The 24,539-nt window shown below is 37.5% G+C and overlaps 2 protein-coding genes and 1 long non-coding RNA gene across 10 annotated transcripts in view; 2 read left to right on the top strand and 1 right to left on the bottom strand.

Annotated features, from left to right (window-relative positions):
• Positions 1–24,539, top strand: part of LOC134796390 (UDP-xylose and UDP-N-acetylglucosamine transporter) — a 217,236-nt gene that overhangs the window by 38,112 nt on the left and 154,585 nt on the right. The gene's annotated exons all lie outside the window — the stretch shown is intronic.
• The window catches only part of LOC134796339 (calmodulin-binding transcription activator 2), a 175,057-nt gene that overhangs the window by 50,946 nt on the left and 99,572 nt on the right, over positions 1–24,539 (top strand). The gene's annotated exons all lie outside the window — the stretch shown is intronic.
• Positions 1,115–24,539, bottom strand: part of LOC134796430 (uncharacterized) — a 373,125-nt gene continuing 349,700 nt past the window's right edge. Inside the window, exon 3 of the long non-coding RNA XR_010144929.1 lies at positions 1,115–1,193. This is a non-coding gene — a long non-coding RNA (uncharacterized LOC134796430). The remainder of the gene's footprint in view (positions 1,194–24,539) is intronic.

The following is a 24,539-nucleotide window of genomic DNA, read 5'->3' as shown; positions in this document are numbered from 1 at the left end:
CCAGAACCTTTACCAAAACAAAACTTCCCATTTTCGCAACAAACGCATCTTCGCAAACAAAAAGCACTTGATATTGCGTGCCTCAAATCAATTAATCGTGTTTCGGAACGCGCCGAAACGAAGCCACGCTTCCGGCCATTAATAAGTGGTGGTCACGTTAGGGGGTCTGTTGTATCTCTAAAACACGTGGATTAGATTGAAGTTATATTGGTTGGTTTTTTAGGGTTCCGTACCCAAAGGGTAAAACGGGACCCTATTACTAAGACTCCGCTGTCCGTCCGTCCGTCCGTCCGTCCGTCTGTCACCAGGCTGTATCTCACGAACCGTGATAGCTAGACAGTTGAAATTTTCACAGATGATGTATTTCTGTTGCCGCTATAACAACAAATACTAAAAAGTAAGGAACCCTCGGTGGGCGAGTCCGACTCGCACTTGTCCGGTTTTTACATTTAATTTTCTTTTTTGGCAATGATTCTGGGGATAAATAGCCGTGATCACGTTAAGGGGTCTATTGTATCTCTAAAACATGTGAATTATCTTGGAGTCCTATTTGTCGATCCTTAAGTATTTATTTTATATACCAAATAATAGCTCAATGTAGAACTAGATTAAATTGTCAAATATTGTCTAAACATATAATATTTTTAAACGTATTGGTTTTGAAATGTCGTCTCTGAATGGTGTCCCAAGTTCTGTTTAGACACATACTGCCCTATTCAAACTTTAAGATACGTCAATTAATAGAATCTAGAAACGATATGGATTAGATATGTCAGTGTCAAATGTGACGTTTCTTCAAACAAAAACGTTACTTTTGACACTGACACATCTAATCCATATCGTTTCTAGATCTATTAATTGACGTATCTTAAAGTTCGAATCGGGTCGTATTTGTTTTTACACGCCCTTAATAGTTTATGGTGCGTGAAGGTTATCGAGAGTTTGAGGGTGAGCTGTTTTTTATGACGTTTCTACCCAATTAACCACATGTAGAAGGTGTAATATCTTACACTCTTTGAGTAAAGCGCTTCAAAATACATTATAAAGGTAACTTCGGAGTTTTTGAGAGGCTCTATCTAAAAGGAAAAGAGTTTTTTAGGGTTCCGTACCCAAAGGGTAAAAACGGGACCCTATTACTAAGACTCCACTGTCCGTCGGTCTGTCACCAGGCTGTATCTCATAAACCGTGATAGCTAGACAGTTGAAATTTTCACAGATGTATTTCTGTTGGCGCTATAATAACGAATACTAAAATACTAAATAAAATAAATATTTAAGTGGGGCTCCCATACAACAACGTGATTTATTTTCCGTTTTTTGCATGATGGAATGGAACCCATTGTGCGGGAGTACAACTCACACTTGGCCGGTTTTATTTGGAATATTCAAATTGAAGCGTAGAAAGTGGAAGTGGATTAACTAAAAGATGTTTTAGAATCTAGATGCTACATAATCATCGATGCCCCAAAATAAGTAATATCAAAATTTTATAGGGTTGTAATATTTTTAATTCCAGAGAGACAACCCTAACGCAGACGTCCTCGATCTCAACCCTAACGACGTGTCGCGAAAATGCCATTACGTGAATTAAAATAAATTCCGTCGTACGATCAGAGTGGCGTCTGCGTCTCGGCTGGAACCATGCTGTAACCAAGGCTCGGAACCGGTTTTTTCTTCATACAAAAAATAACGATATTATTGAATTGAATTGAATTGAAATTATTTATTTCAGGCATAGAACCCATAGTGTTAGTACAAAATATATAATTTAACTACCTATATCTATGTTAGTGTACAGTATGTAAAATAATAGATACCTAAAACTACTTAATACTATTTATTTTGATGATGCGTTGGGTTCGTGCAATTGAATCCAACGCCTCATCAGTGGGCAGTCTACTCTATCGACAATTATTATTTCATATCTCATGCTCTGAAAGTGGGTCGTTGTTGTTCTAAAAGGTGCGCAGAAAGTGATACGTTTATGCTCTAGCGCAGAAAAGTGGTGTACTCCTCTGCGTCCCCGTCCCACGAACAACTGGGTGGAAACAAAATGGAAAAATAGTGTCTTTATTTCCTCGCTTGGAACAATTGGTAATTGTTTAGTTTTACTAATCCCACGTTGATCCTTTTTTTTTATAAAAAATGATGTAAGTAAATTGTTAAAAATAAATTATTCTTGATTTCTTTCGTTGAATACTATTTACTCGATTTCATAAGGCGGGAACCAAAAGGAATACACCAAAAATATTTTTTTAAACCTTACACTTGCGTAAATGAGCAAAGGCAGAATCTTATTCAGCCACAGTTAAACGTTTGTACGATATTAAATTAGTTTTTAAAGTTATTTAGCACTATAATCATGAAAATAAAATAAAATACAAGTTAAAAAATTATTATATTATTAATTAAATTGTTATTTAATATTTAAAATACTTTTATTATGTTATTACGTGGTGCGGCGCACCAAGGTCGCGGTGCGGTCCGGTAGTCTGTTGCGGCTTTTAGAACGAAAAAGTATAAAATTAAAAAGTAAGAGGCAATCCCGCTGATTTTCATACTATAATGAACAAATAATTTTAAAATTACTGCAGTTTGTTAATAAATGTGTGTTTTCGTAAATATTGCAATCTAAATGATTTTCGCTAGGGGTTATTAATCTTCACACATGTAAAGTCTCCGATTGCAAGTAAGTCCCAAGGAAAAAATTCATGGCCGTAGGTCTATTAGGTACTTCAATTACTGATTTTGCGAAATTGCCTTGTCTTGTTTGGTTTCCTTGCATTCGATATGAAAAGTAGAGTGTTTAACTCGGGTGAAAGGCACCATTTCTGTCTCGGACTATTGGCGCTCTCACTGCGTTCGAGCGCCAAACTACCTCGACAGAAATGGATGCCTTTCAACCCTTGGTTAACAATCTACTATTTACGTTCTTTTTCGTTCTTTGGTTTATTATTTAATTTTTGATGGGTCATAATAATACCAAGTCGTTACCTAAATACATGATTCATTCCTACGGAAAGAGCATACAATTATTAAAAATATTGGGCTATTTTGGGATTTAAAAAAAACCGGTTCCGAGCCCTGGCTGTAACCACATGGTTCCGAAATGTGCAATCCTTATGCGGTCAAGGAACGGTAAAGTACGTTCGCATTCAGACTACATCAGCATTACTGCCGCAAATTTCGCGCTTCAATACTGCTCCAGTATGCTGCCGACAGCAATACGGACGCCGCGCGTTGGAGGGCCTGCCATCTTGTGGCCTGAATCGGAAACATATGTGCACATGTACATTGCCAAAGCAAGTGCTACCATCTTCCGTTCTCGTTGGTACGTTTCCTTGTGCATAGTAGGTTCTGCCATCTCGTGGGTTACATCGGAAGCATAAACGACACATTTACGCCTCGCGCCAAAAATCTGACGGCCCCCTATAGTTCATGCACGGGACCTATAGCCCCAAATGCCCCATTCTAAATCCGCGTGCACGTGCTAGGTTAAAGAAAAGTGGATACTTATGCTAGATCACCGATTGTACATTATTGTCTAAAGACGGAAGACCATGGACGTAATCGTTAGGTTTGCGTTAGGTTAGGAATAAGAGTAATAATGTAAGAGTTGTTGACCTTTAATTCTGTATGAATGGCGTGAAATATCTTTAATTGATTAACAAATACATGTACAAACTATCCTATTGTTGATATAGTTGAATTATCGAGAAGATGGAATTGCATTTGTAGTGGTTGTATGCTGATAGTACAAACAATACTACTACATATGCAATTCCACGCTCTCGATGATTCAACTATATTAGTGTAATTTAATCAGTTCACTACAAACAAGGTTAATTGTTCTGTAATAACACAATAGGGAATATTAGGCAAAGCTCTGCGTAGGTGGCACCACTAGCACATACAGTAAACAAACCTCATTGACATCATCAATGACAATTATCATGCGTCACTAGGTCAATCACATTGTCTACCGTGAAACACGACAATCGAAAGTTCGGTTTCTGCCTCTCTATCACTCTTGCTTATTCGATCGATAGAGAGGCAGATAAATAAATTTCGATTTTGGCGTTTCGCGGTAGGCCACCAGTAAACAAACCGCCTTGGTGCATCAATGTCATAGTGAAAACATGTCAAAAAACTGTTTAAGGCCTAGTATGTATAAGTTACTCTATGGAAATCTAAACAAATTAGTGCTGCACTCTGGCGGCAGAACACTGCAGTAATACTCCATATTCTGGAGTATTCTAATTCTTCCCGCATTCATCATCATCATCATCTCAGCCATAAGACGTCCACTGCTGAACATAGGCCTCCCCCTTGGACCTCCATACGTGCCGGTTGGAAGCGACCCGCATCCAGCGTCTTCCGGCGACCTTAACAAGATCGTCTGTCCATCTTGTGGGTGGACGTCCTACGCTACGCTTGCTAGTCCGTGGTCTCCACTCGAGCACTTTTCGACCCCATCGGCCATCTTCTCTGCGTGCAATGTGGCCTGCCCATTGCCACTTCAGCTTGCTAATCCGGTGGGCTATGTCGGTGACTTTAGTTCGTCTACGGATCTCCTCATTTCTGATTCGACCACGTAGAGAAACTCCGAGCATAGCCCTCTCCATAGCTCGTTGAGCGACTTTGAGTTTTGAGATGAGGCCGATAGTGAAAGACCACGTTTCGGAGCCGTAAGTCATCACTGGTAACACACATTGATTAAAGACTTTCGTCTTGAGGCACTGAGGTATGTCGGACGAAAAGACATTACGTAGTTTCCCGAACGCTGCCCAACCGAGTTGGATTCGGCGGTTGACCTCTTTCTCGAAGTTGGACCTACCTAATTGGACTACTTGTCCCAGGTAGATGTACGAGTCAACAACTTCGAGTACCGAGTTCCCAACAGAGACTGGGATGGGCACAACATTGGCATTTGACATAAGTTTCGTCTTGTCCATGTTCATTTTCAAGCCCACCCGTTGTGAAACTCGGTTGAGGTCATCGAGCATCATGCTGAGTTCCTCCATCGACTTTGCCATGACTACGATATCGTCGGCAAACCGAAGGTGAGTGATGTATTCGCCGTTGATGTTGATGCCAAGTCCTTCCCATTCCAGGAGCTTGAAGGCGTCTTCCATTACGGCAGTAAACAGTTTCGGAGAGATAACGTCTCCCTGCCTTACGCCTCTTCGCAATGGAATCGCCCTCGTGCTCTGCTCCTGTACTCGGACCGACATGGTGGCGTTACTATACAAACACTTCAACACTTCGATGTACCGATAGTCAATATGGCATCGCTGAAGAGACTCAAGCACCGCCCATGTTTCCACCGAATCGAAGGCTTTCTCATAGTCCACAAACGCTAAGCATAATGGCAAGTTATACTCTTCGGTCTTTTGTATAACTTGCCGCAGCGTATGGATGTGGTCTATGGTACTATAGCCTTTTCGGAAACCGGCTTGTTCGGGAGGCTGGAAGTCATCAAGTCTGTGTTCGAGACGGTTCGTGATGACCCTTGAAAATAGCTTATAGACATGGCTCAGAAGCGTGATGGGTCTGTAGTTCTTCAATAGGTTGTTATCACCGTTTTTGAAGAACAGCACCACCTCGCCTCTATTCCATGTTTCAGGCGTTATGCCCTCGGACAAGACGGAATTAAAGAGCTTCTGGAGGACTTTAAGTACCGGTGTTCCACCCGCTCTCAGAAGCTCTGAGGTGATTCCGTCTTTGCCCGGCGCCTTGTTGTTCTTAAGCTGCTTCAGGGCCATCCTAATCTCGTACAGACTGATGTCCGGGATATATTCGGTATAATGTCGGGACAGCTTGGCTCTTGGATCTCCTACCAAGCTGTCAACGGGCTTTGTGATCGAAGTGTATAACTGTCCATAGAACCTCTCGATCTCACCTAAAACCTCCGCTTTGCTCGACGCTATGCTGCCATCTTCCCGTTTCAGCTTTGTCAGCTGGCTTTGCCCAATAGACTTGTCCTTTGCGAACACTTTGGAGCCTTGGTTTCGCTCAATAGTCTCTTTAATACGGTTAGTATTAAAGAGACGCAGATCATGTCGCAAGGACTTAGATATACGTCTATTGAGCTGCCTATATGACTCCGCGTCATCGGGAGACTGCAACTGTAGCGAGCGTCGTTCAGCCATGAGGTTTAAGGTTTGCTCGGTCAATTTCTGAGGTCTATCTTTACGGCGGGGTCTAAAAAACTTAGACCCTACTGTGTGGACAGTTTCCACTAGCCCGTCGTTGATTTCGTCCACTGAAGCCAAGTTCTCTAGGCAAGCAAAGCGGTTAGAGAGCTCGAGTTGAAAGCTTTCGGGGTTTTGAACATGGGCTCGAGTAGGTCGGAGCGTAGACTTCATCAGGCTGCCGCATTACACGGAAAAAATATTGATTTTGGATTTCCAGTAATTAAAAAAAGAGGTAACCCTACTTCGTAGCCTTACGGTCTAAAAGTGTTATATTGAATGTGGGAAGGAAGCAGCTAAAGCGAAACGGTCTCGAGGCATGCCATGAACGCAAACATAGATTTGCGTTAGGTTAGGAATTAGGGCAATGTAAGAGTTGTTTACTTTTTGAATGGACGAGTATTGTTGTGAATGGTGTATAACAATTTTGATTGATTAACAAACATACTAAAAATAATAATCGGTCAACTGATTTCTAAGAAGGTATTTAAGTAAGAGATCAATACCTATAACGTTCATTACAAAAACCTAAGTATAGGTGTACCTACCTACCAACTCAACGTCAAAAACACCCTATTATACCTAATGTTATACAAGTAATGATATCACAGTTGGTACATATCAGGCATAGCAGCAATTATTAACACCAGAGGCGTAGCAAGTGCGTTACCGGACTTTAAGATGGGAGTAGGTACGCTCTTTTCTTAAAGGTCGTATCGGTCCGACAAAACCGCGGGTGACAATTAATTCAACAGTTTAGGTGTACCTACGAGGCAGGAAATTTCAATTCCACCAATGAAAGCCAAGTTTAAGAAGGCACCACACCTAGGAAAATTGCCATAAGTAGTTACGTTCTATAAAACACTGAATACAAACCAGAATTTTATCAATCACTATTCATACTATATTTCACCTACAACTCCAACCTTTCAAAAAAGAAGACCGCGGAAAAAGAAAACAGCGTAGGTACTTTTTATTGTCCACGGCTCATTAGCCTCTGCGCTGTCGGTACAAAAAAGAACCTTTCGTCAAAGGACACTTACCCTCAAGCCAATCCGAACTCTACACCTATGTCTCAAGGTTCCATTTCCCTTGTATTGTTTGGTATTTGGTACCCTCCCGATGTAAATTGGGACATTTTTTTCCAGTTTTAAAGCGTAGCTGGGTCTTTTATAAGATAACTAGCGACCCGGTTACACCTTTTTGCAACTTAGTGCATTTGTTCGCTACAGCCACTTAGTAAGGAAAGTTATTTCGCACTTTGCGAATTGTGGAGTTTGAAAAACCTACTTTTGTTTTGTTTGGGCAATAACATAGCTCAAAGCTGATTTTGTTACTGTATACTGTGTACCGTGAACTGGGGTTAGTTTGATTCGTGGGGTAGGTAACATTCATCATCGATTTTTAAACTATAAGGAGTACGTTTTTGAACGCTTTCATTATCTATTTTTTTCTAAGCAAGCCAACCAAAGTGTGTTTAGATAACTTCAACAGTTATTTTTATTTAGTTAGATGATTTGGATTGTTTGCGATGTACCAAAATTTGACTTTAAGGTACTGTGAAGAGGCCATAATATATAAGCCAGGTTACAATAAAAAGATTTACGATTCATATTATTTATAACCGATATTAAGTAGGATAAGTGCATATAAAATTGTATTATAGTCAATATTTATGCACCTGCATAAGTATATTCATCTTTACACGAATTGCATACTTTATGACTTCTGAAAGTAGTTGAAAGTCAAGGCTGCAACGAACATGCTAGTGCAGGTAACAAAGCTATTTCGTTTCAAAAATGTGTTTAAACTAAGGCATAAAAGCAGATAAAAGTCATAACTAGAAGATAACCCGAAATAAATAGAAAACAAAGTGCAAAGTTTAAGTAAAGTTCCGCTCCGGTTCACTTAGTAAAACTAACAAGGTTTGAATTACGTGTCATGACGATTACAAAGTATTAAGATTAGTAAAGTCAGACCGAGAAAAGTTGCAGCGATTTTGATAGCCCACGCAGTGCAAGTGTCATTTTAAACGTCAAACTTCTATGAAATTATGACGTATAAATAACAGTTACACTGCGTGGGCTATCAAATCCGCTGCAGACTTTTCTTGGTGCGACTCTAAGCGTTTGACATTAGTTTGAATAATAATTAGGATGTAAATACAGTGTGACGTAAAATAGTAGAAAATAAATGAGGGCGCCACTTTCTACGTAACTGTCACATTTTTGACGTAAAATGCTAAACATGGCAACAATTTAGTATGGAATTTTTTTAGTTTCATTTTATTTAATTTCTACTATTTTATGTCGCACTATATTTGCCACTTAAGTGTTACTTATATAGAAATAATAATAAATATGAAAATACTTTTTATTGGGAAATTATACATATATTTGAAGGCATCTAAAAATTACCAAAGTAAAACGCACTGAGACTATTACATATTACTATCAAATCTATTTTCTCTCTTCTTTGATTAGTATTATTAAACTTCAGATTATAATACTCAAAAAAAATAATTTCCCATTACAATATCGACACGTAATCGTCCCGCATATAAGTCCGCCCAATTAGACTTCAGTATGTAGGCCATCAGATTAGAGAGAGGAATGAGTTCGGTAATGTGCCGCCCGCAGGCGAGCCGGCTTTAGGCCTGTCGTACATTGGATACGACGGCCTATCGCTTTTATTCTGTCTGTCTGTGTTTATGTTTTCTGTTGGTATGTGTTTTAGGTTTTGGCCTCCGGTTGCTAAAGCGTCACGTGCAATAGGAATGTTGCTGTCTCTAATTAGACTCCAGCATAGGCCATCAGATTAGAGAGAGGAATGAGTTCGGTAATGTGCCGCCCGCAGGCGAGACGCCTTTAGGGCTGTCGTACATTAGATACTACGGCCTATCGCTTTTATTCTGTCTGTCTGTGTTTATGTTTTCTGTTGGTATGTGTTTTAGGTTTTGGCCTCCGGTTGCTAAAGCGTCACGTGCTATAGGAATGTTGCTGTCTCTAATTAGACTCCAGTATAGGCCATCAGATTAGAGAGAGGAATGAGTTCGCTAATGTGCCGCCTGCAGGCGAGCTGGCTTTAGACCTGTCGTACATTGGATACTAAGAATAAAAGCGATAGCTTTTATCCTGTCTGTCTGTTGGTATGTGTATAGCCGCATGTAGCTCTTTGGGTACAAAGAGCTACATGCGGCTCGCAAGCTGCGGTTTGCCGACCCCTGCGCTTGTCCATAAGACATCTATGTTCACCAGCATTCAGCATTAAAACGCTTGGAATATGCCACTACCCTTATTTTCACAAGGCACACGGTGTATAGAAACCAGTTCTATCCAGCTTGACGTCAATTCCTTCTATCTGATGCTTATCTCTTGAATTATTCCAAGTGTTCCAAATCAAATCTGACTTTCGTTAATAATCTTAAATAGATTTTTCTACTAGCTTAATCCACATACTCTTAAAAACGACAAAGCGATTGACTTTATTTAATGATTCCCTAAAAACAGATCTATTTTTATTGCTCTTCACAGTAGTTCTGACTTGTGTGCTCTACTTCTAATTGAGTTACAAAAAAGGCGTTTTAATTCCACACAATTACTAGAGCACAGCTTTATTCTCTAGATAATGTTGTCAGACTAGATTTCAATAACTAGTAAAAAACAGTCACAAACGGAACCTCGAAATAGAAGTTTCGTGTAGAAAAAACACCTCACATTTTACCATAATATGGGCCCGTAAGCAAAGGCGTGCTCACGGCTCACCCACAAAGCTTAAGGTACAGTCGCCATCAGATATATCGTAGCGGCCAAGGTGCTCACAAATATCGGAACACGCCTCTATTGTCAGGGCGTTAGAGCGCGTGTTCAGATATTGTAAACACCTTGGCCGCTCCGATATATCTGATGGCGACTGTACACCTTTCGTCTGATAACGATCAACGGCGATTCCTTTATGATTTTATGCGTTCTAGTTTGTTTTGGCCAGTTGTACTGTATTTAGGGAAGTCACTATAGATTTTGTGAAGAACTATGTGCGGAACATGGCCTTACCTATGCTATATAAATACTTACATCAAGGCTAAATACTTAAGGTACATTTAGGTCTAAAGTTTGTTAGAAAAAGAATAAAAGCGGAAAGAAGTCATCAAATTATCCCCCCATTTTTTTCCTAGCCCCAAAAAATCCTTGTTAAGTTAAAATCCTTTGTCGACATGATTGGTTTATATATCCATGCCAAATTGCAGCTTTCTAGCACTAAAGCTCTCGGACGGACAGACAGACTTAGACGTACATGGCGAAACTATAAGTGTTCCTAGTTAACTACGGAATCCTACCGTATAGACAGACACCTATAGACAGTAATATAAATATCCTCACCCACAAAACATACGCTTGATCGGGACACTCAACACCATTTATTAACGGGCTTCCTGACACAACCTTTTTGCGTGCGAAATACAAATATGGCCGCCCTTCCGGGGTCAGGTGACGTCACGACAATGTTACGTATGATATTTAGATATAGGTACAAAAAAAATATTCTGTCTTATGGTGATTATGTTAAGTACGTAGGTATAGTTAAGCAAAACAGATATTTACTATTTAAATTTATAAGATACCTACTTTGTATTTCTGGAAATACATATTATACGTAATATTTATTCGATTCTGAAACATAATACCTACTATAATATTTGATATTTTTGGCTCATAAATAAGATTGAGGTCATTTGAAATATTATTATTATGTGAATCTCAACAACTTTTTATTTGTTCCAGGTACCAAAAATATTTGCATTTCGAGATTTGCCAACCCACTAACTACGGTATCTATAAATATTTACAAATCACTTAGCGCCACTTGCCCCATCCCACTCCGGGGTTAAGCGATTAAACCGAGTCAAATTGTACTGGTAACCATGGTAACTCCAAGTTTCACCGGTCAACCCCGGGTTAGTGGAATAGCGCAAGTGGCGCTTAGTCAACTCACTCTGTCAGTGTATACGTTCGAATTGACCTGTAAAACTTACTATTTTCCTGCGAAACCGATCGAATTGCGGACACGGACCGCGACACCTGTGCCCTGAACCCTTTTTCATAGCGCACCTGTTTTGAAGAGAATAAGTAATGTGTGGACGCGGACTGTTTTCGTACTGAGTATATATGTTATACCTATGTACAATGTTTCGTGACAGGTAAAAATGTTGTACAGTCAAATGCAATAGTATGTTACTCTTCGAAGGCCGCAAAAATATGTGACACGCTCCTAAGGCTCTACAAATAAGATCGTGTCAGATATTTTTGCGGCCTTTGTTGTGTAACATATTATTGCAGGTGACTGAACTTATTTTCTTCCACTCTCATGAGTAAAAGAGCTTTTAGTCATATAAAAAAATGAAACAATTGAAATTGATAATACTTATGAGAATAGAGGTAGCGGCACAGAATAAATAATAGTACTAGGTACAGAAGACTCACTCTCTAACAAAACGCGTCTGTTACGATCAGCACAGATATGGCCGCTAGTTGGCGACAGCGCCACGCGCGGCTTATGGCTAGCCACCAAAATTGGTGTGGAACGGATGTACTTTTAGCTACCTGTAGCAAAGCGACGAAATCGCGGAGTGAGCCACGCCTGGTAGCAGTCCAAATTGTTGATGTTGGGTTCTGAAGCCCAATTCAAATTTTATGGTTCATGCCACCCCCTCAACGATCTATTTGGTGGTTGGCGTGCATCTCACGTACGAGTTTCACTTTATTTCGCATGCACCAATTAGTGCGAGCGATCTTCAATCGACTTGGTTGTCAACCACAATAATTATAGTTCGCCCCTGCTCCAATCAGCTTTCCAAATAAACAGCCTTCGTGTCATTTCCGTGACCCGTATCCGTGCGAAAGCATTTCTGTCTATTTATTAACACTACCATTACCGTAAAATGGGATGAGTAGGGTTCGCGGGGAGAGTTGGGTTATGAATGGGGAGAGAAGGGATGAAAGGGGGGTGAGATGGGATTTTAAGGCTACTGCTACAAAAATAATGTATTCCAATTTAAAATGGAGCTATAGTAATACTCATAATAAAAAAAAATCGATCTAACAATCTTCCAAAATCACCTTTGTATGAAAACCCAACTCACCCCAAATACGAGGGACTACGGGGTGAGGTGGGATTTCCTGTTTATCGTCAAAGTTATGAAATGGAACTACCCAAAATAAAATAAAAACTAAAATACAAACGTCCGGAACACTTATTATATACACCATTCTGTTTGCGTATGTAAAAATAAAATGTTATCGAGGTTTGAATGTCAGTTTTGCACCTATTCACCCCATTTTACGGTATACATTTTATTGTACCCTGTATATTATTTACACCAACACTTAATGCATCTGTAAATTTCCATACGGCCATAATTGTAACACATTTACGTCCGTTCAATCCGACAGCAAAAATGGCATGTTCCAAATCCTAACAGACCCAAATAACGGTGTTTTATTTACCAGCTATTATTATAACAACCTTCCTTGCAATCTTTATCACTTTAGTCCATAGAAAATAAGGTTGAGTTTGGTGTGATCTGGCAGCAAAAGATGCCCCTGTACCAAGGAATGCTCGGTGTAATCGCGTTTCGTTTGTTTGGTACGCCTCCTCGTTAATAACGTTCTGGATATTTGCATATAATGAGAGGGTTGAATGCCGAAATGTTTCGTGGTACCGGAGAACGATGGTGCTAATTTCTTATTTTATTATCCTTTAATATTTAATTGCTTATATGTGTAAATATAACAATAACCTAAAATATTTATAGGTTTTCACTACAAAATGGATGGATTGTCTAGATATTTTGCATAACGAGCGGGTTGGTGGAAACGTTTAGTGGTACGGGCGAGCAGTGCTAATTGTGCTTTATTTCTTCTTTAATTGCACATTAGTTAAATGGATCCTCGCTGTTTAATGTTTACTTATATAAGGCGGTCACGGAAAACCTTTGCATCTAATTTGTACATCGATTGTAGTTCTTTTGTATTAACGGAAACCTTGTTTGCTATAGTTCGTTTTTTTTGCATTAGAAAGAACTTGTAAGAAGGTAAGCGATCTTGACATGTCTTTTAATTGAAAAACGCTTTTAAAAAATCAATAACTATTACTTATGAAAGTAGAAGAATATAAAAGATCGTATTAGATTCATAATTGTTACATATTTGCCGTAACTTATTTTTAAAATGTGTTTTTCAGTTAAAAGACACATCAAGATTGTTTACCTTATTTCTAATGCTAAAAAAAACGAACTATAGTATGCGTTGAATAATAACACGAAGGGGAAAAAAATGTTCGAAGCGAAGTCACTCGAAGCTGGATTGACTCGGACTCGGAGTAATCGGTACGATCAAATCCACGCTGATACTGACGGCTCGATTCGGAAAATGAATTAGAATTCTACTAGACTTCAACAAGTTACGATACGGATAATTTAAAGATATTTGTAAGATAGATACTTAGAGAATATAACCAACGGAGACGCCATGTCTATAATTTTCGGTACAAAATAGTCTGCCGTTTTTTTGCGGGGGAGGGGCACATCAAATGTATAGGTACGTCATGTCAGATAAACGTCAGTCCATACATGTGGTTGACATGTGGTTGACCATTGGCCGCCTATTTTCGACAGTTTGGTTATATTCTCTAAGGATAGATATGTCAAATTTGACGTTTCCGCGATTCTGGAGGTCCTCTTGAACGATTTCGACAAGTTATGACTTAGATATCCAAGTCACATCTAGTCGATATCTAATGTAGATCTAGTTGATCTCTAAATCGTCTCAAGATCTTGTGATTATCTCGAAATCCGAATAGGCCTGTGAGTTTTAGCAGACTTAAGTAGGTACCTACTCGTATAATAATAACTTTTGACACTGACACATCTAATCCATATCGTTTCTAGATCTATTAATTGACGTATCTTAAAGTTCCAATCGGGCAGTTTCTCGGGACTAGCGGCGCGATTCGGGAAATGAATTAGAGATTCACTAGATATTAAATAGTAAAGATATGTGATATGTAATAGTATAATATGGCGGTTGGCACTTACGCTATTATTAACGCCGCTCCAATATTATTGCGGCGCTATGCGACGTAAGCGCCGTCCGCCATAAGGTACCTTTTGCCATGGAACGTCACATATCTTTATTATTTCATATCTAGTGAATCTCTAATTCATTTCCCGAATCACGGCGCTAGCCGCCATAAGGTGCCTTTTGCCGTAGAACGTCACATATCTTTACTATATCGTATCTAGTTAATCTCTAATTCATTTTCCGAATCGAGCCGAATGTTTTCGTAGCGAAAGACGAGGTATGCAAGATATAGCGCGGCAATATGGCGTAGACCTACGCCGAGCTACGGCGTAGCACAGATCGCTACGGTTGAACGGTGGATATGAGCTTACATGAGGCTAAACGGCGATGGCGAAGACGATCGTCAAGGTCGCAACAAAACCAGTTCAAAACCATAACAAGTTGTATATTATCTGTATTGGGCTATATTATTTTATTTGGGTGCATTACATTTGTTATAATTACTTTTCATATATTATAGTTTGATATATCGTTATTTTGAATAACGTAATAAATGGCATACTACCATAATACCTAATTAACGGTATACATAATGTTATTATTGGTATAATGGTCATAAGGTATCTTTACACTTCGTCTAATATACATTGTCATAATTATTACATACTCTAAAGCATATTATTTGTTATAACAAGTGACATCACATAATTATTTGTGTGGCATAATAGTTGCATGACATAAATGGGTTAGGTTAGGTTGGAATTGTGACTTCGCATAAACGAATAACCACCTAACAAAAGGAGGGTTAGGTTAGGTTAGAACTTTGACCCTCCGTAGAATAAAATACTCTGGCAAAAAAGTGTTTTAGGTTAGGTTTGAACTGCGGCCCCCGCAGAACGATAACCGCCAAAATTGGTTAGGTTAGGTTAGAACTGCGACCTCCCTAGAATAAAATAGGCAGCAAAAGCAGTAGGGCTGCGTACTAGTTATAAAAAGTATGTAAAACTTTACGTTATCAGTAAATTAAATATGACAAAAAATGTTATACAACATATGTATTTATACTTGATAAAATTGTATGAAGTATTACGTTATACAAAAATATAATATAACAAATGTCATTATAAAACATGCCTATATACTATTTGAAAATTATATTACATTAGGCATTATATCAATGACAGTTTAGATGAAATCATAATATAATAAAGGAAACGTATAATAAAAATTACATTAGACATATAATAATATATCAAATGGCGTTATAATAAATGTATGATAGTTTTTTTATAATTATATTAAACATTACACACCCATTTTATTTAGGTACTTTTAGGGTTCCGTACCTCAAAAGGAAAAAACGGAACCCTTATAGGATCACTCGTGCGTCTGTGTGTCTATCCGACCATTCCCCCCCCTTTATCTCTGAAACTACTGGGCCAAAAATTTTGAAAAAATACACTAAATAGTTCTATACCTATAGATGACAGGAAAACCTATTAGAAATGTGCAGTCAAGCGTGAGTCGGACTTATGTACGGAACCCTTGGAACGCGAGTCCGACTCGCACTTGACCGGTTTTTTATTTCAGAGTTTGCAGTAAATGTTTTTTTTTGAATTTATTTTTTATAAGATTGTTCAAATATTTAGGTACATGTGGTTCTGTAGCGTGTCTTCTTACACTCTCAATGCAGCATGAAATAAACTGCAACAGATGTCGCTACTGCATTACCTATACCACACATACAATCACGTATGAAGCACCATTACAGTTTTTACATTGCGCTTACAAAGTTTCAAATGATACATGCAAGTAACTCTTATTAGAGTTCTTTTCCCTGGAATTATATCCGCCTAGCATTATCTATTATAATCAAATCCCTTTGAAATTCACTGAAAATCAGGGTATTAAATACGGCGTATGGATTCTTTGACTTTAGGTACATAATAATAAAAATAAACTCAGTCCGTTAAATGTTGGTATCAAATTAAAAAATATATTAATGCGCTAAACTTAAACTAAACTTATACACTTTTTATATGTCAGTCCGAGCTGCACCTATAAAACCAGGGCATGTAAATAAAATAGTAACCAAAGTACAAATAAGACCCTAAAACTCCTTTTTCACTTCTCATGCTCAAAAAGTGCACCGTTATGTTGTGCGTAGACGACATAAAATCACATTTTATGCTCTAGAGCATAAAAGTAAAATTTTCTTCTAAGACTAAGGAAATCGGTCTCAACAGCCAAACAGTTAAAACATATTGCACAATTTTACTGAGCAATAAAATTGTGTAGATGACAAAACTTGTTATATTATTTTATTTTTGCTACAATTTATTAGAAATCCGTATTTTCTGTCATTAAATTTAGTAAATCACATAAAATAGGAGGCGATTATCGTTCAAAAATGCTCCGAAATGTTTGACTTGGCAGAAAACCAAGCGTCTGAAACTCTGATCACATGATCAAATTAAAAAAAAAAAAAAATTGGCGGGAATTGGTTATGTATTATGTTCTTTCGCTTTACGACAATTTTTGGTGTAAATTGCCGTGAAAAATATAATTTATTTTCCTCGCAATCGAAGTGAAAAGCAGAGTGTACAACAAGGGCATAAATGTCCATTTTTACCCTCGTCTACTATTTTGGTCTTCGCTTCGCTCAGACCAAAAAATTGCCTCGGGTAATAATGGGTCACTTTATGCCCTTGTTGTACAATCTACTATTATCTTCGTTATGTATTGTACCTACATGTTTTTCAATAGGCAAAATGCTCTTGGGCATAAATAAGGTAAGTACCCCTATTAACGAGGGGGTTAAGCAACTTTTACAAAGACAGCCAAAAATGAAGCATAATCAGGCTCTGTATGAACAAAGACATATTTTTTTATGATAGTTTGTACATCGAAATTTATATTTCATTCGTTTTTGCACTTGTTTTGGCCAGTTATATAGAAAAAAATAATTATTAAACCTGAAACGTCGAAATCGCCTATTACCGTGGTAATTGATCATTGCTACCCAAATACCGCGGATATAGGTTCCTTTTTACGAGGGTAGATAAACCCATCGCATTTTTAGTTCCTTCTTTATATACCTACTTATATTTATTTGACAATAGTAATTAAATAAATAGTAGGTATTATATTTAATCAGATTTCCAATCATAAGATTCAATTAATATTTATTTTAGGTTTTTCTATAAGGAAAAATAAGAGGATTTTTAGTAAAACATAATTATGAAAGTGAATTCCTTTGCGTCTACTTACACCTACTAACTACACTTAGATAATTAATATATTATGTGGTCGTATCAAACATACATGCTGTATACAAGTATCTACATAAAACAACATAAAATAAATAAATATAAGGGGACATCTTACACAGATCGACATAGCCCCAATCTATGCAAAGCTTCTACTATGGATATTAGGCGACGATATACATACTTATATAGATAAATACAAATTTATAAAATAAAAATAATAATTCAGCCTATATACGTTGGTGCTGGGCATACTTGTATGACCTACGTAGAAAACACCCATGACTTAGGAACAAATATCTGTGTTCCTCACACAAATAAATGCCCATCAACATCAAATTGATCCAATGATACAAGATATGTGAAATCAAATAAGTATTAAAAGAAATTTATATTGGATGTACTGCATCTTTTATTAATAACACATAATCCAGACATAATTTTAAATTACATAATTAAAAACTAAACTTACATATAAATATAAACTAAATATGTAGGTATATTATATAATAAACAACCTACTGAAATCCGTCCCGGGCTGCCCCCGACGCAAAAGTGCCCATCACGCTCGCTGCGTTGCCGCGTTGGATTACGATTGTATGTTGGTGTATTATATGTTCTAATTAAAATAATACAATAGGTTTTATAATAATTATATTAGGAACCTATTTATTTCCTACCAAAGTTGTAGGTGGTTCGGTATTGGGTGCCCATACATCTTATTACCGAGTGATGTCTTTTGTAACCATCGCTAAACGGTTTAATTCACATTATTGTAAAACTCATTTACGAGTAATGAAAATATATAAAAATCGCGTATATTTTGAATACAATCAAAATGGAAGATACTAAATATTACGAAACATTTTATAAAACAGACTTGACAGCCATGCTTTTGTTTTTATATCAACATTTAAACAAGATTCTCATATAATGGTTTCTAAGGAAACCTCCAGTTAAGTGCTTAAAACTGTAGTCAAAATTAAGAGTTCTTGAATAGATTTCATACCACGTTAATAGCTCTTTAGCTTTATAGATGGTTAAATATTTAAATAACATCAAAAGTTAAGGAAATATGTATTTACATATGAATATATAACCCTTCGAACTTAAAATACCGTTTCCGCTATTACCGAGGTATACCTCGAAATTAGGAACCACACCAAAAAACTGAACCCAACACCGAGGTTTTTAATTTCCTGTTTTTTACTATTGGCAAGCAAATATTTACAAATTGAGTATTTGGGAACCATAAATATCATAATTAAGAATTGATATAAAATTTTAGTCTTTCTATAATATTCATCATTACTATGAAAATCACTAAATAAAATACGCGTTTGCTTACTTGAGGTGTTGCGCGTTAGTATGGAGCATTCAAATCCTGCGCCCCCGATGAGTTAGTTTACGCTTTTCGAATTGTTTACTTTGTGTTTCTTTACTAGTGCTATACTTATTCGACAGTCAATAGAGAAGGCTTTGTTTGTGTGTACTTCAATTTTAAAAATGTTAATAGACTTTCTTATAAAACGCCTTTTTGTACATACCGCGGTAATCAGTGCCGATTTTAATGGGCTCGTTAATAGGGGTACTTACCTTACGTTTTCGCCGATCGACCATCTCGGCTTATCGCCTCCGTTATGACACTTCGCTTTCCAACCGAGACAGCTAGAGACGTAATCGCTGCTATTATTTTACCGTGTCAGCAATTTTGCAGCAAATAAGGATGGGAAAAAATGGGGTTTACTTTTACTGACTTCATATTTAAGTTCATTTTCTACATTTATTTATGAGCCAATTATTAGAGCGTTAGATCAGAAAAATTAAGTTCACATTTGATAGAAATTTAATTTTATCAGAAGCTCCGTCATTTAATTGTGTACCTTATTCTTGTGCCATAAGATCTAAATTCAAATTGGTATTTGGCTGTTACGCATGATGGGGCCGCACCCTTACATACTTGGTTCGTTTAACTCAAATAAATATTATTATGTTGATTTGAAATATTTAAATATTCGACGCATTTTTGATTCATATATAATTTGTAGCGAGAAATTTTCAGATCTAATTTATTTCTGTATTTTTTCTAGTGATAAAACTGGTCCACCAGATTTTCATTATTCTCAAGCCGGATCCAGGCGGGTGTAACGTGTAATGTAATATTACGTGTAATATAGCGTCAACGTGTGTACGCGCGCTAAGAACCGACAGGCGATGGATCCGGCACGAGCGTTACATGTGGGCCGTCCACACGCAGAATTCGTGTTACACTACACGATGGATTACATTACAAGTTACACCCGTCTGGACCCGGTTTAAGTTACACCCGTCTGGACCGGGTTTCAAACTGCAGTGTAGTGCGTCTCTAGCGCGAAGTTGGCAGAACTTGCAACTGGCACAAACTTTTGCCAACAGATAAAGGTGCTCCGAGATGATGAATAGATTGCGTGTTTCAGACCTTGTTTACGATACTGACAGCTAAGTCTGTAGACTAGTGTTCACGCTGTTTTAGTGCAGTCGCCTGCAAATATATTGTAGTTCAACATTTGTGTGTGTGTGTGTTTGTGTGTGTGTTCACACATTTTTGAGAACCTCGGGACCCGATTCGGATTTTGAAATAGACATCTATTAGACATCTTTTAGACATCACTAAGATACGATAACGATATGTTTAAGATCTAACCTGTCGAATTTGACATTTGCGCGATTCTGGAGATACTGTTGAACTATTTCCACAGGATATGACTTAGAAATCTAATTCATATCTAATAGATATCTTACTCTATCTAACGTAAAAGTGACATTGGTTGCCCGAATTGCGCTGCAAAAGAGAACTAGTTGATATCTAAACTATAACGTATCTAGAATGGATCTAGTACGTGTCGTCTCTTGTGAATATCTTGAAGTTCGAATACGGCAGTTGGTCAAGAGGTATTGTTTATAATATACTTTAGGTAGTCTGTAAGTTGCTAATGTAGAAATTAAGTTTTGTTTATTACTAATATTTCTATGGACTAATTATGTCTGATGCAAATAAATTAAAATTGAATTGAAATTGAAATATATTAGAGCTGCTGAGGTTTTCAAAAATATGTGAACTCGCACTATAACGACTTGAGAATAGAGGCGGGTTCAGATATTTGTGAGCACCTTGGCCGCTCCAATATATCTGATGGCGACTGTACTTAGTTTCCGGTAATAAATAATTAAATCGTATTTAAATAAATGGACTTGGAATGGAATGGGTCGGCTCAGGTTTTAGATAAGTATGAAGTTATTGCGTCTGTACATTTTGTCGTTATTTTATTAAACATCTTTGATGACAATAGTTATTTGTAGGTTTAAATCCACGTGATTTTTTAAATATATTTTTGCTAATTTAGTTCAATTAAGAACTGTCGGCGGCCGATCGTAAAATCAGGCAGATCATGAAAAGTATAGGCATTTGACCATTCATAAACCTTACTGCAACGAACTAAGGCCTATTATGAGCCAGTTAAGCATCTCGCTATTATATTATCCAAACACATAGGTACGTATGTTACTCACACAAGCACGATCTCAAGACGCCACAATGATAATCTACCGACCATCGCTTTGAGCAAGCGTGTTCAAGAGCCCATCGTGTGTGATCAGGCCACTCAGGCCACTCAGGCAACTCAGGCAACTCAGGCCTACTCGGGCCATCTCAGGCAATCTCGGGCCCACTTTGCGCGTGCATCGATACAACCTTGACGTATAACCTGTTAGCAAATTGAGGATGTCTGCGATATGACTGGACTGGACGGAATTGATGTGAGAGGTACCTATTATTGTGTTTAGCTTGGCTTGGCAAGGAAAATATAAAGGATGTTTCAAGTTTGACTGCCTGTTTTTCTTTTATATTGGGTCGCTAGAGAATATTGAAGGTTAGGCAGTAGGTAATTAAGTAGCAAAAAAGCGGTGGTGGCCGAGTGGATATGACGCCCGACTTTCAATCCGGTCGCGGGTCGCGGGTTCAAATCCTGGCTCGTACCATTGAGTTTTTCGGAACTTATGTACGAAATATCATTTGATATTTACCATTTGCGTTTCGGTGAAGGAAAACATCGTGAGGAAACCTGCATACATTCGCGAAGAAATTCAAAAGGTGTATGTGAAGTCCCCAATCCGCATTGGGCCAGCGTGGGGACTACAGCCCAAGCCCTCTTGCGAGTGAGAGGAGGCCTGTGCCCAGCAGTGGGACGTATATAGGCTGAATGATGAATTAAGTAGCTAAATATAATTAGCCTAACTTGCAAATGCCGTAAGAAGCTTTAAACCAGTATTTCAGTCTTACCACCGCAAATGAACTACAAAACAAACAGCCATTGAAACATGATTTCAATTGTATACCGTATTGTCGTGCAACAAAGTCCAAATTCAAACTGGTTTCCCAATGGCTGTTATGGCTGTTATGGGAGAATAGAATAGCGACAGATGGGAAGCGCTCTCGATACACAAAAAGTTCAGAGCAAGGGATAAATCAGAGCCTTTGTGTCTCTAGTTCTAGAAGAGGTATTCCAACTTTGAAAATATGCGTTTGATTTGCGATTGTTTTCAAGTCACGTCACACTAGTGTCAAAAAAAATATGTACAGTTTTTTGTTCCAAATTGGGATTTCGTTTTTATAACGCCAACAGACTACCTCAACTACTAGATGGAGCACATAAGTACGGTTACCATCAGTTTGTCACTGACATAAACGCCGTCGAGAACGTAATTAACTTTCTATACATCCCGTTTGCACTAATATGCGAGTCCGAGCGAGATGTATAGAAAGTAAATTACGTTCTCGACGGCGTTTATGTCAGTGACAAACTGATGGTAACCGTAAAGGTCAATCAATCGAGGCCCGTGGTCACCACATATAAGGTGGTGGTACTGGTGCTCGACGCTTTCCCAGTACATGTCATCTTGAAACTTTAGTCATTGTCAATAGAGGTGACAGCAGGGTCATCTCTTGGGCATTAGCATTAGGGTGGAGCGTCGTTGTATGGAAAAAAATAAAAATTTGATTATCAATGTGGAACCGGTACCAAAAGTTGGAGTTTGTCATGTAGATTATAGTGATTATATCAAGTTTCAAAATCAACACTACTTTTAGCCCTCTACTCGGCCGCTAAAGAAATTAATAAAGGTAAATTTTCATCAATTATTAAAATATACTACTTCACCAATATGTGTACATTTTATTGAAATTATATAATACTTAATAAGCGTATAATAAGATATTATCAAAATTTTAGTGCATTTTTCAATATTTATGAAATAATATAATTTCAAAATTTCATATTAAACAGCAATTTCATGCAAAACAAGAAAAATGCTACAGTGTAAAAAAAATATATGAGTTATTTTTTTTAGACATTCTTGTGTCAAAGTTACGATGTTATTGATTACGAAAAGTATCATTTTACTGCAAAAAAAGGCTTACTTATATGTTTAAATAAGCGTCAAATTTCGCCCTTCAGCGTCGCTTACGCCCTTTTTAGGTCATGTTCACACGTATGTTAGGCATATATATACTTATATTAGTATTCTTTTTATTATCTTATCATGTTCAAAATAGTTTTCACGATTCTGTTATGGGTTGTAAACTCCAATTTGTGCACAATATCCGGGTTAAAGGGCATTTTCCATAAAACCCCTATTTACGTGGTTTTACCGTGTCATAAAAATATACGTTATAAACAAAAATAAGTATAGGAATCGAGTATATCTGTAAGAGAAAGATGTTATTTAATGAATAAAACTTGTTATAAAAAAAATAAGCATAAATTAAATTGATTAAAAATATACATATTTTATATTGCTATACAGGGTTACTTTTTTACCAGTACAATAAATCAACATACGTAATTGTTGCCAATAATAAAAAATACCAGCATTCTTTGTTACTACTATTTGGGAACAAAAAAACAAAAATACCAATGCCCGAACTTATCCGCTAAAGTACTAGAAAATGTGGATGCCTTACGCATCAATTAGCAAACGCACGAACTGGCAATTGTTTGTTTACGTCATCGCGCGCGATTTAGCGAGCGGCGGCGGCACACGTATTGACATAAAAAAATACTACTTGATCCCAATTCTTCCTTCATACTTGCACGGGCTTAGGACCGTCAAAATGAAGATGTTGCTTTGTGTGAAGTATGACAAAAGGTCACGAAATCTGATAAAATTACGAAGTAAGTCTGCAACATTTTTCATTGAGGCGTATTTAAAAAATTGGAATCAACTATGTACAATGATTGAAATCTACCCTACATACCTAATTAATGGAGTCCATTTCTCGTACTAATTCACATACTTAAGTAAATGTTCAAAATGCTGTCCGTGGTTTTGTAAACAAAGCCGTGCCCGTTTTTGTACGTTTCCTTCGATTCTTTCCAAGTAATTTTCACGTTTAATTTCGTCAAACGCACTGTCTTATCGGTCAAAGGGTTGCACTTTGCATTCGCAGTTTCCCGGATGCTTTGTTGTTGATGGTTATTTGTAAGATAAGTGAGAGTTAAATAAAACGGGAACAAATAACACAAACGTATTTTTGAAGGAAATCAAGAAGTGACGTGACAACACATGTCAGTAAGAACAGAAAAATAAAACCTATCTAATGAGGTTGCGTTCTTAGTCTCCAACAGTTGTCAAATCGTGCGCCGCCGGCCGCTCGCCCCGCCCCGCCCCTTATACCTCATACCGTTGACATCTTGTAATTAGTGCAACCAGAAGTTACTAAATTGGTGAAGGATAAATTAATTGATGCGAAATAAAAAAAAAATATTTTTTATTTGTGCAATGTGATCTATTATCGATACCAATGATGTGGTAAAATTTATTGTACCGGTAAAAAAGTAACCCTGTATATAATCGAATAGTAGAGGGCTAAAAGTATATACCAATATTTTTTTTATTATTTTTCCCTTAAATAATAAAAAAAAATCGGGCAAGTGCGAGTCAGACTCGCGCACGAAGGGTTC

The sequence above is a fragment of the Cydia splendana genome, chromosome 13 (genome assembly GCF_910591565.1).
Source record: "Cydia splendana chromosome 13, ilCydSple1.2, whole genome shotgun sequence".
Classification (NCBI taxonomy): domain Eukaryota; kingdom Metazoa; phylum Arthropoda; class Insecta; order Lepidoptera; family Tortricidae; genus Cydia; species Cydia splendana.
This window is presented reverse-complemented; position numbering and strand designations above follow the sequence as displayed.